We start from the raw sequence: 13,343 nt of genomic DNA, 5'->3' as shown, positions 1-13,343 counted from the left end.
ATTTTGAGAAGTGTAGCACTAATACATTTTGTAACATCTTCCTTGATCTCATTTTCTCAAGCTAGTATCTATTCTGTGTTAGACAATACCCAAGCTTTCACTTAACATATCCTCATAGGCCCACAAGAACAAGTCTTTTGAAATTTCTGAGAAAATTCATTATCCCCTTGTGTTCCTCTAGGGATAAGATGGTTTCTATTTGAATCTCTTTAGGAATTATTTTTTGTTTCGAGGTCAAAGACCTGTGTTTTCTCGATTAAAGGTTGATCCCGAATCTTATCTTCTTGTTCAAGAAAGAAATCTATCAGATTATTAGTTAATTCATTAATGCGCTCGAGGTATTCAAAAATTTCCTTTATCTGATCAATTTTAGATGGGGCGACAGACACTTATATAAACTCGATAAACTAACTCGACTTAACAGAAAAAGAGTAAACTCAATCTAAAGAAGACATGACCTTGCTGAAAAAAAAGACTCGAACTAACCCAAATGACTCATGAAAACTAAGACAAGTACCCACACGAGTTTGATTAGGACTGAGGACTGAGATATTGCTTACAACCGGTAGGATTGAAGCACTATGATCTTTAGGGAATAACTGGGCGATGTTGAGAAATCCTAAGGTCATTTATGACTGTTGGCTTGATATTGACGTTTGTTCTAACTGACCAGATTTATAACCCTAGCTAGACGATGGACGATTGAGCTTAGGTACAATGATAACCTTGAGACCCCATCAAATATGAATATGATCAATTTCAGTGTTACCCCCTTAATAACATTTTAAATGAACCCTAAGATTTTATCGAATTATGTGCACCAATCCATTGAACAATTCATTCATGTAATGATTATTCAGAAGGAAAATAATTTTATTGCACAAATTTGATTATTTTTTACAATCATTTTTTAGGAAAACATATTTTAGTAATTTTTCAAGGTCCATGCAAAAAAATAGATTTTTTTGTAAATCATTTTTCCTTGAAAAAAATAGATCTCTTGTAAATCATTTTTCCTTGAAAAAACTAGATGTTTTGTAAGTCATTTTTCCTTCATTTTCTTTTCTTTTGGAAAATATTCTCTTTTGGAAAATCATTTTTTCTCTAGAAAATATTTTTCATTTGGAAAATATTTTTCTTTTTTGAGAACATCTTTTTTTAAAAATGGATGGAAGCCCGAATTCAATAAAAAGGTTGAATACCATTTTGATTTGAATGGTCCGACCCATCATGATTGTTGGATCGAGATGGATTGGGTCATTATGAATTATTACAAAAAATTGATTCTTTATTGGGTCGGTGCACCCATTTTAATCAGGTAAAACAAAACCTTAATCATCGAGGACAACAAAATATTTTGATCTCATACGTACATTTTGATCTCATCATTCACATCATCACATACATTCATTAATCACAAGGTCCCATTCAATGAACAACCCGGGAACACCCACGATAAGTTCGAGTCGTGTCTTACAGGGAAGGTTTCTAGACTCTAGGCTTACTACGTGCAATGCATTTTTATCTGGCCACCCTTGCTCAAGTACACCTATATATCTCTCGAGCGTACTCAATCGGACGATACGTGGTGACTTGGCTTGATATACCGTATAAGTGATAATCTAAAACTCCAACTCACTTTTCTAGAGTAAAAAACAATCAGTTTGATTCCTAGTTGAGAGGTGGCGCACGATGCTGAGCAAGGGCCCACTTAAATACCTCTCGTCTAGAATACACGTAGTCTATCTCCCTCGTACAGTAGGGTACAGCAAGGCAAGATCTCCCTTAAGCACCGATTTTGACTAAGAAGTGCAATTGATGTACTTGGATTATCTTTGATATACCTATGTGTATGAGTCAAGAGTTGTAGCTTTCATAAATGGTTTGGCATCCCACGAGGGGACCGACCACGTACTAGTACTACGTTAGCAATCGGGACATGTGACTTTGTGGCTTACAATAGGTCAAAGGCTCAGGTCGCTCTAGCCTGGGTGCATCGATATACCTTTCAGAGTCACATGATCAGACGGTACTAATGCCCCAGTTTAATATACCCTAAGGTACATGACTGGAGTTGTGGTTGTCATGAATGACGTCGCATCTCCGAAGAGACCGAACCACCTACTAGTGCCACGTTGGCTATTAGGGATATGCAATCGTGCAATGCAACAAAATAAACATGCTAGTGGTGTGTGCAAACAGGGTGGGGTGCACCCGGGACCTTTTTCAAACAAATGGGCCCATGGGCATGATCAAATCATAGGACTATCACTCAAATATTAATCAAAACCATTATATCAAAATTAAGATCAAGGCATGTTTATCAAAAGGTATAACAATCAGGATCATGGCATATTAGATGAACAGTCAATCAATATAGCACAAGGAATAATCAATTAGATCCAATATTAAAACAGGCACACGAAAGAATTTTTTTTTATATATTTACGGTCCAATCAAGGATCGCTTTGGGCAACCCAAAACAAATTGAGATTTCAAAGAATATCGAGTTGAGTATAAAATGATAATTGCGGAGATTAAAAGTGATAACCATTTTTTTTTTTTTTGAAAGACATGTATGGCAAATCTTTTGTGAACATAGTCTAACATGAATAACTCATAAGGTTTCAAATTTTACTAAGTGGCATTAAGCCAACGTGATTGATAATCCAATGCCATGGTCTTCTAGATTTCGAAAGAAAAATGTTTAGTTCAAAGAATAATATTAAAAAATAATAGTCTTAAATCCAAGTTCTTGAAAATGGATGGTGATGAAATCTCAAATTTAAAATCAAAATTAAAAATGAAATTAAAAAAAAAAATGAAAATGTTCTTTTAAAGGTTCTTAGAATTTCATTCATCACAAACATGTGGCATTGGATCACTTTTTTGAGTGTCACGTGGCGAAGTCAATGATCCTTAGTAAGAAAGAAACCTTACTAAACTAGTAAGACTAGCCCAAGCATTTTATTTTATTTTTTTATTTTTTAAATATTATAAAACAAAAATTTCTTGCTGCCAGCACAACACCCACAAACAAAAATAAAAACATTTTTTTCCCTTTTATGTGTTGCTGCCAACATTTTCACAATACTCTTTTTTTTCTTTTAAAAAAAAAAAAAACCATGTAGCGCTTAGTCAAAATTGGTGTGGCCATAAAGAAAACAAAATGTATTCTCCCCTTCACCTCATCGCAACAGAGAGGGCAGCAAGGATTCCCCCCGTTAGATCCTAAACCAACACTATTTGCAATGTTGTTAATTAACTCCAACTCTTCTGCAGATGCACGAGCAAGATCTTCACTTCTTTTCTTAACATTATTGAGCACTTCAAGTAGCTTTTTTGGGTCAGAACAACCATCACGAAAGTACTTTACAACAGTAATGTTATGAAGAACCTTTGGATCATCTTCCTTTTTTGCAATAGTTGAATCAAGGCATCAACACATTCCGCCAACCTCCTTGGCTGGGATAACAAAACAACATCTTTAGCGAGTCCAGTTATAACAGATAGAACCCCATCTTCATCACCCGAGGAACCATCTCTACTTGCAAACATTAACAACAATGATTCTTGTAAATCCATTTGCAGATCGAATAAGTTCATATCGATAAATCTTGGTTGGGATTCGGTTCCAGTGATTGAGGGTTTTAGAAACCGAATGAAAGTTAGAAATCGAAGTGGATGAGGTTGAGGGAAACCCTAGAGTTTTAAAAACATTAAGGAGGAGTCTCTCTGTCGTTCTGAGATGGCTCGGATTTGCAGAGAGAGAGAGAGAGAGAGAGAAGTCCCTTTCTTTTCTTGCTGTTTTTCATTTTTTTATTTTGGAGAAGGAGATAAACAACAGTAAAAATAGATTTCTACTAATGGCACACCACGGGTAAAAGTTTTTTTTTTTTGCGATTTTTTTTCTGATTTTTTTTCTTGGAATTCTCTCCTCATCATGAACAACATTAAAAACAGCAATTTTTTCATTTCTTAGTGCATCACTCACAAATAATATTTTTCACAACTCGCTGCCTATGCCTAGTAACATGCTAAAAAATCATCCAAAATTATTATTATCTAAAAAAATAAAAAAACTCTCATCTCAACCACCATCATTCCATCCTCAATTTATGTCAATTTGAATCTTTCATTATTTAGGAATCATCAAAAGGTAACCCTTAATTAAACCATATAAAAAAAAGTGCCAAAACAAAGTATCCAAAATTGAACTAAAAGATACTAATAAAGGATAATACAGACCAAAAATAATTCAAATAAAAAAATGGGTCATTCCCTATGTCATTAACCTTTAATATCCTGCATTATTTAGAGTCATTCTGAATGACCCCAAATTGAACCATAACAAAGATGTGCCAAACAAAAATATTCAACATCCCAATCAATGATCACCAATAAATCCAAAAGAATGATAAAAAAAATAAAAAAATAAATAACTAAAAATAAAATAAAAAACTAGGTCCTACTGGCAATGCTCCCATACTTGGGACTTTTCAAGTCTGATCCTCAATAATCCCTAATGGAGTCGCCACTGAAAGCGTCCTCAATCCGCGGGGTGCGCAGATCCACTTTTGACCCTTGAGGTTTGGGAGTCGCCACCTAGTTATTACGGTTTAGGAACCGAACTTTGACTCTAAAAGACAAATAAACTAATCTACGAAAGAAAATACAGGTCCAGGGTCACGTTACGGGGTTGGAAGGTGTTAGGCACCAACCCCGCACGGTAAACGCCGGTCTCTACTAATTTCTAAATAAACTACATCGCTAAAAGACCTAAGTAATAATAAATAAATAAAATTAAGAAATTTATACCTTCCCGAAGACAACGTTCTCGTTCCCTCAGATCTGACAGAGTAACTCTTTGTATAGTATTCCTCGCTTCGTTCAGTCTCCGGATTTGATTTCTGATCTCTGAGGCGAGGTATGTCTTCCTTAGATCTGGATTCTTCAGATTTTTTTATAGATTTTGGGGTATTTTTGAAAGGTTTCTAGGTGTTTTTCAAGCTAAAATCGAAGTATGGGTGCTAAGTAAGGAGTTGGGGCTTCAAAATTAGGGTTTATGAGAGGCTAGGGAAGCTATTTGACCTACTTCTCTTAGGATTTTTTATTTGATACGAAAATAGGGTGTGAGGACCCCTATTTATAGATTTTTTTAAGGGTTTGTTTAGATAGAATTAGTATTCAATTATAATTCTTTTAGTTAGAGTTATATTTTAATTAGAATTATTTTAGGTAGAGTTGTATTTTAATTAGAATTATTTTAGGTAGAGTTATATTTTAATTAGAATTGTTTTAGGTAGAGTTATATTTTAGGTAGAATTCTATTAAATAGAGTTATTATTTAATTAGAACTCTATTAGGATTTTGACTTTTGGTCTTATTTGATTGACTTTAAGATTTTGACTTTAGTATTACTTGATTGACTTTAATATCTTGACTTTAGTCTTACTTGATTGACTTAATTTTGACTATAGTCTTACTTGATTGGCATTAATATCTTGACTTTAGTTTTACTTAATTGACTTTGATTTTTTAGGAGAATCCCCCTCTATTATATATTAATTCTTTGGACCCCCAAATGGAGGGGTCCTTGAATAAATATCTTGCCAACCGTCAACAATTTTGTCTGAGAGCCTAATTGATCGATTTTTTTGTTCAAAATTTTAAAATAATTTTATTAATATTTTAATTTAATTATTTAATTTTTATTTATTAATTTTAAAATTTTTAATTATAAAAATTGTAAAATTACCGTTTTACCCTCGGAGAGGACTTTTTGTGTTTTAAGTCAATTTTTTATGTTCTAGGATGTTTTAGAATCAATTTTACGTAAGGAATTCAATGGAAATATTGGTTTGTGTCATTTATAAAATTTTTTGTGCGGAATGGTCGTAAACTTTATGAGGGGCATTTTCATAATTTTGTCAAATTTTGTGAAAATTGGCGAAATGATTTATTTGATTTCGATTTGTTGTTTTATATGTTTGAATGAATTTTCCTAAGCGTAACGTAGGCTTTAGGGTTGTTTTGATGTTAGGGGTATTTTGGTAATTTGGTTATTTTTTTGTGATTTTTATCGTAAAGCTTCTTTTTGGTCTGCAAGATGATGATTCCTATGTTTCTGGGGTCGTATTTTCCTGACGTTGCGTGATTTCTAAGGTTTTGTCAGTTCGAGATACCTCATCCGAATTTCTGAAATATATCTGGTAACAAAATAAAGTATTGGAATAAACATCCACCATTGGGAACCGTTGCGATCGGGTTGATGAGTTGATTAATCAGGCGAGTGCAAAAAATGGGGTGTCTACACCTAGTTTTGTTTTTTTTTAGTTCAGTTTATGTTGTTTGTTTATTTGTTTATTTATTTTTTATTGTTTGATTATTGATTGTGCGTTTGGACTTTGAATATCTGATATTTTGGCATATTATTCTTATGGTTCTATCAAACATTATCTTTGTGGTTCAAACGAGGTTTGTTTAGGGTGATCCTAATGACGCAAAATTTAAAAAGTTGGTGTTATTAAGAACGGATTAATGATTGTTGAAGTAGGGAGATTGCCATTTTTTTGCGATGATCTATCCATGGACGATTTTTCTTTTTTAAAATTTTTATTTTTATTTTTGTAGGTGTGTGACCTTTATTTTTATTTTTTATAATCAATTTGTTTTGACAAAAGAATTGTGCTGTCCGTTGACAGCAAGAAATTTTTATTTTTTTTTAAATAAAAAAAATCCGTTGTGCTATTGGCAACAGTAATGGTTAAAACAATGGAAGTGGGGTGCATTGAGTAAAAAACATTTCTTTTATCTTAAACCCCATTTTAAAATAAGCCTTTTTTTTGTTTTACTTTTCCTTTGTTAAACTCATCTTCTTCAACCAAACCGAATCAAAGACCGATCAATTTTGGCCTTTCAATCCAGTCGATAGTGATCAACTCGATCGGTTTCCTCTAATGGAGAAGTATGGAGCTGCAAATCAACGACCATCTCGAAATCTAATCGGCTTTGTTCCCATGAAAATCGACGTTGTTCTCGGCTGTAGAGTGTAGAGTTTGTGCTGATTTGGATTGGCAAGAATTCTTAAGGACATGACTGGATCTTGTAAGATCGAGACATGTAGATCGATTTTCTCTTTAAAAGGAGTTTTTTTTTTAATAGAAATTTTCAAGTTTTTTGTTCTCTGATAAGATAATCTTAAAAATCTTCCGATTTTTCGTGAGAGTCTCGATTTCTTTTGATTTAAAGATGGGTAGATTAATTTAAAACCAAAAACCAGGATCTTGGTTCATCGATTTTGTCAGAATCATAACGTATATGGAACATTCGAACATGAACCCAGCGCCACACATAGAAGTGTTGAATTTTTGGGTTTTGTTTTTCTTTTGGTTGTTTTTAAACAATTGTTTGGAGAGGCGAAGGAAATTTATTGGATATGAAATAGATTGATCTTGATGGATCTGTTTTCACGGAATGAGATTCTGGAATTTTTGAACTCTTAGAATTTGCAAAGAATCTCGATCTGTTGTTGAAGGTGTTGACGATGGAGAGGATGGTAGAAATATTTCTTGTCGCTAATTCAGCATCATCAAAATCAATCCGGTTGATTTGGTGATTGAAAATCGACGATGATGATATCTTGTCCATCAAGACCTTTATATTTTCTTGTTCCCACCCTTCGATCAGTTGAACCTTCACAGACATTTTTTCTTGAGTCTCTTATATCAGATATCAGATTTGTAAACCATTCGACGTTGGTTTGATTTAAGGATCACTTGAATAGGGAGACTTTGGAGTTTGGACTCTTCTCATTTGTTTTATGTTTCGAAATTTCTAAGGGTAAAAATCATGGAATCATACGAGAAATCACGATTAAGTAAGTACATTTTTAAATAATATTTACTTAACTTAATTAGTGAAAATCGTGGCTATCCGGTTCATCTCAAGCTATTATTAACACACCAATGTTCATTTGTGACACACCAATCCATAAGAACGATTATTTATTCCCCAAAAAGAATTGGTGTGTTATAAGTAAACATTGGGTTGCTAGTAATATCAATTTTTGTCCCATTTGTTTTAAATGACTAATATTCGTAAATTCTTTCAATGATAGCAAAGCAACAGTTTTTTTTTTTTTTTTGGGTAATTCTTAATAATTTTTTTTAGTAATAGTTTTTTTTTCAAATTTTTTTTTTGTGTAAGTTTCCTTTTGTTCTTAAAAAAAATTGATTTAAAAAAAATATATATATAATTTCAATTTGTTTAAGGATGATCATGGTTTTCTATTTCAACAATTATCATCCCCATTCTTAGTTCAATATTATTTGGAATCTCAATTTGCTTAGGGTCACCCAAAGTAACCTTTGATTGAACCATAAAAGTTGTAAACAAAATTGTGCCTATTGCAATATTGGGATCTGATCAACTATTCTATGCAATATTCATTATTGATTTGCCATAATTCTAAATTGATATATACAGGAGATGTGCGCTTTGTCTCGAATTGAACCATATGGATGGTTTTTCTTGTTTATTATATTCATTTATTTGTATGATTTAATACCTTTGCTTGTATGGACCCATGAATTGATTTGTTTAAAAAGGCCCCGGGCACACCCCACCCTGTTTTGCACACACCACATGCACGTTTACTATTTTGCACACTTACACGTCCCATATAGCCAACGTGGCACTAGTGCGTGGCCCGATCTCTTCGGAGATGAGACGTCATTCATGAAAATCACAACTCCAGTCACATACCTTAGGGTATATCAAACTGGGACATCAGTACCGTCTGATCAGGTGACTCTGAAAGGTATATTGATGCACCCAGGCTAGAGCGACCTGAGCCTTTGACCTATTGTGAGCCACACAGTCACATGTCCCAATTGTCAACGTAGTACCAGTACGTGGTCGGTCCCCTCGTGGGATGCCAAACCATTTATGAAAACTACAACTCTTGACTCGCACCCGTAGGTATATAAAAGATAATCCAAGTACATCAATTGTACTTCTTAGTCAAAACCAGTGCCTTAGCGAGATCCTGCCCCGCTGTGTCCTATTGTACGAGGGGGATAGACTATGTCTATTCTATACGAGAGGTATTTAAGTGAGCCCTTGCTCAGCATCGTGTGCCACCTCTCAACTGGGGATCAAACTGGCTATTTTTGACTTCAGAGAAGTAAGTTGAAGTTTTAGATTATCACCTATACAGTATATCGAACCAAGTCACCACGTATCGAAAGGTATATAGGTGTATTTGGGCAAGGGTAGTCAGGTAAAAATGCATTGCACGTAGTAAGCTTAGAGTCTAGAAACCTTCCCTATAGGTCACTACTCGAAATTATTGGGTGTTCCCGGGTTGTTCATTGAATGGAACCGTATGATTGATGAGTGTATGTGAATGATGAGATCAGAGTGTATGATTTTTCTCAAGAATCAAAAATTTTGTTTTTAGAAATTAAAATGGGTGTACCGATCCAATAAAGAATCCATCATTTTACAATAATGACCCAGTCCATCTTGATCCAACAATCATGATGGGCCAGACTATTTAAATCAAAATAGAAATCAAATTTTCAAAGAAGAAAAATGGTTTACGAAGGGAAAGTATTTTTCAGAAAAAAATATTTTCCAAAAGAAGTGTTCTTTAGAAAAAATATTTTCCATAAGAACAAGATTTTCCAAAAGGAAAATATATTCTAAAAGAAAATAAAAAGAAAATTGATATTTTACATGGACCTTGGAAGAGTATTAAAATATCTTTTTGTGTCAAACCAGGATGCTAGCCTAATCAATCAGTTAGTCAAAACAACCGTCATAGGGATGCACCCTGTAGAGAAGATCAATTTTGGGAGATTCATGTTGAGGAGTGCTCTCTACTTCCACGAGTTTGAGATAGACTGGAACCTCTTACGTGCTATGGCTAAGCGTTGGAACCCCTACCTTCACATATTCCATATTGGACATATGCACTTGTGCCCCACTCACGAAGATTATTGTGGCATCATGGGGATATCTACTTCAGGACCTCATTGAAGACAGGATATTCTGGTACCCTCGCCACAAGACTGAACATTTCTAAAGAGGAAGCCAAGGCCCTAGTCCATAACGGGAGGTTGGCCTTAGTACCTTTATTGGGCCCATATCATTCCCGCAGTCATCCCGTCAATGTGAAACCAGAAGCCTGGTGAGCCACTAGAGACTATCGATTGTGCCTAGGAATCCTAGTCCAATATATATTGACCTCCGAGAGTGATGGCCAAACTATCCCTAAGTCCTTCATTGATATAGCCTCTCAACTTTCAGAGAAAGCCAATCCTGTACCTCTTATCCTAGCAGAAACTTTCTCAGGTCTAAATGCCATAAAGAACACTGAGAGGGAAAGCTTTAAAGGAAGCCCACACCTACTCTATATGTGACTATGTGATCGTCTCAAAATTGTAGATGTTCCTTCAAACCTCGAGTATGGACCAGAGCACTTTTCTAAAAGAAACCTGTTAGTGCGTCACAACTCAGTCAAGGCTTAGAGCAAATGGTTAGACTCCCGCCTTGCCCGTCATATCGGTTTAAGATGCCCTTGGTGGATGACTGATCCCCCTGTTCTAGGAACCAAAGGATCCTACAATGTCCGTCTGATCGATTTAGAAGAAACATATTTTTACCATCCTAATTTGATCCTAGAACAGTACGATGTACCCATAGAGTTATCTTTACCTCAGCACAAAGCTTTCTTTCCCCCCGAGCCTTTGACTGAAAAGTTAGTGCAACTCATTGAGAAGGCTTGGAACAAATGCACCTTAGGGTATCCAAATGGACCAGCAGAATTCAAAGAGCCAGTTGTTAGAGCTAAGAGGATCAAGCCTGACAGCAATCCTGATGACCATCAAAACAAAGCCAAGCGTCCATGTAAAAATGGTTCAAGTCTAATTTGTTGAAAGATGTTTTAATAAGAACATGTCTTTGTCAATCATTTTCAATAAAACTATTTTTCTTTTGAATAAATATTTATTTCCTTTTTAAATGTTCATTGTGTGAATGGATTAATTAATGGATTAGTGCACAAACCTCAATAAAATGATTCCTTAAAATGTTATCAAGGAGGTAATACTGAAATTGACTAAATCTACCTTTGATGGGGTAATATAGGATTATCATTGCACCCAAACTCAAGCATCTACCTCCTAGTTGGAGTCGTAAGTCCAGTCGGTTAAAACGAGCTACAGTACCAAGTCAACGAGCAAAGATGGCTTCAGAATCTGAACTCAAAGAGATCCGTAAGATCTTGACAGCCTTTGCCAATGATATCAACAGTATAAAAGGTAAAGTGAAAGTGTTAGAATAGACCTCGGAATCAACGAGCAATCCCCCTAGATGACCCAAAGGGAAAAAAGGTAGAAAAGAAACGCCCATGTGAAGTCTTCGAACTTGACGGAGACGAAGAGTATATTGATGAAAATTCGGCGTTATCTAATAGAATGTCTCAATTGGAGTCAACTATGAAGAGTATAAAGGGTATCGATGAGATTGCAGCAGGCATTGAAGCTCTAAACTGCATCCCTAGAATCCATTTGCCAGAGAAATTTGTGATGTCGGAAATTGACAAGTTTAGTGGGATAGGGTGTGCGAAAACACATCTTAAGGTGTATGTTACCAACATGCGCACTATGGGGCTCAGCGACGAACAGATAATGTTATTGTTTCAAAGAACTCTATCAGGATCACTACGTTGGCTGATGTCTCAAGACCCAGTTACTGTGGGTACATGGGAGAACATGTCAAAGGCCTTCTAGCACCAGTATAAGTACAGTACCAAGATTGAGACTTCAAGAAGGGATTTGGAGGCAACTAAACAGAAAAATGGGGAGACATTCACTGATTTCATTGGTCGCTAGAGGGCCAAGGCTATCCAAATGTGGGATAGACCTTCGGAAGAAAGAACAAGTAGCGATTATCCTAGACAACCACTCATAAGGATATGCTCAACACCTAGTGGCCCAATATCTCCCTACTTTTGAGTCTTTGTTACAAGTCGGAAGCCAACTCGAGGATGCTTTTTCCATGGGATTCTTTCTAACCCCTCGGATAACAAATCTAAGAAACCCTATGTTCCCAAACCTAGTACCAACCATGTCTACATAGCCAACACGTCAGCCACCCCAGCTCAACCCCCGCCCCGGTTTAATAATCAGGTTCACCCTAGTCAACCTTGAACTCAGTGGCAGTTTACCAAGCTAAGGATGAGTCTTACTGTAGCTCTTCGTAAATTGATGAAAAAAGGGCTTCTTACCCCTATCCAACCCCAAACTTTACCTAATCCCTTGCCAGCTGGACACAATTCTAACTTGTTCTGCGAGTTCCATCAAAATTCTGGCCATCACACGGATCGATGTATCACCTTGCGCCATGCCATTCAAAACCTTATTGACAACAAAAAGGTCACAATTCCTAGCCCACCAAATGTCACCACTAATCTACTACCTACTTATCAACCTTCACCAACCCTGAGTATGATTTTCCGTACCCCATTTTCATTCGATCCTGTCTCTCTTATCCATCCAATCCAACTCAAACTGCCTAGTCACCCCCTTGTCGGGATAGCTTTTACTGATGAGGTTTTTACTACGAACTGTGAACCATTTGATCTAACCTCGGATGATACGTATTATTTATCCCCGCCTCGCTACAGTAGTCCCGCATTCACTAGTTATCTGTTGGCTCAAATGAACTTGAAAAGCCCTATATCTTTGACAGATAAAGATCCATACTTGTTGACTGAAGAAGATAAGCCTTTCTCCCTCTCCTGTGATGAAGTTAGACATATGACTCGAGGAGAAAGAGTTTTTAAACCACAAGAACTTTGCGTTGATAATCCTGCAGCCTTGGCAAGGGAAGAAGGAGAAGATCCCATCAAAGAAAATATCAAAGAAGATAACGCCATGATCAAGCAGTTGAAGAAATCAGGGGCCAATATCTTAGTATGGGATTTACTTATGGCTTTTACTACTCATAGGGAGGCTGTTCTCAAAGTACTAAACTCAGCCCAAGTCTCCCTTGATACTTCTCCAGATCAGCAGGCTAGTATAGTAGGGACAACTTACGTGGAGAATATCATATCTTTTTCTGACTCAGATCTCCTAAAAGAAGGGGCAAGCCACACTAAGCCGTTGCACATCATAGTTGACTGTAATAGGATGAGGGTACCTCTGGTTTTAATTGATAACGGGAACGCACTGAATGTTTGCCCTTTGAAGATGGCTACTTGTCTTTGGTTTAAGGCTGAAGACCTCAAACCCACTAATCAATGGTTAGGTGATAAGTCGGTTTGTAACGACTTA

This window comes from Akebia trifoliata, chromosome 13, assembly GCF_017979445.1.
Source record: "Akebia trifoliata isolate Shusen 1 chromosome 13, ASM1797944v1, whole genome shotgun sequence".
NCBI lineage: Eukaryota > Viridiplantae > Streptophyta > Magnoliopsida > Ranunculales > Lardizabalaceae > Akebia > Akebia trifoliata.
This window is presented reverse-complemented; position numbering follows the sequence as displayed.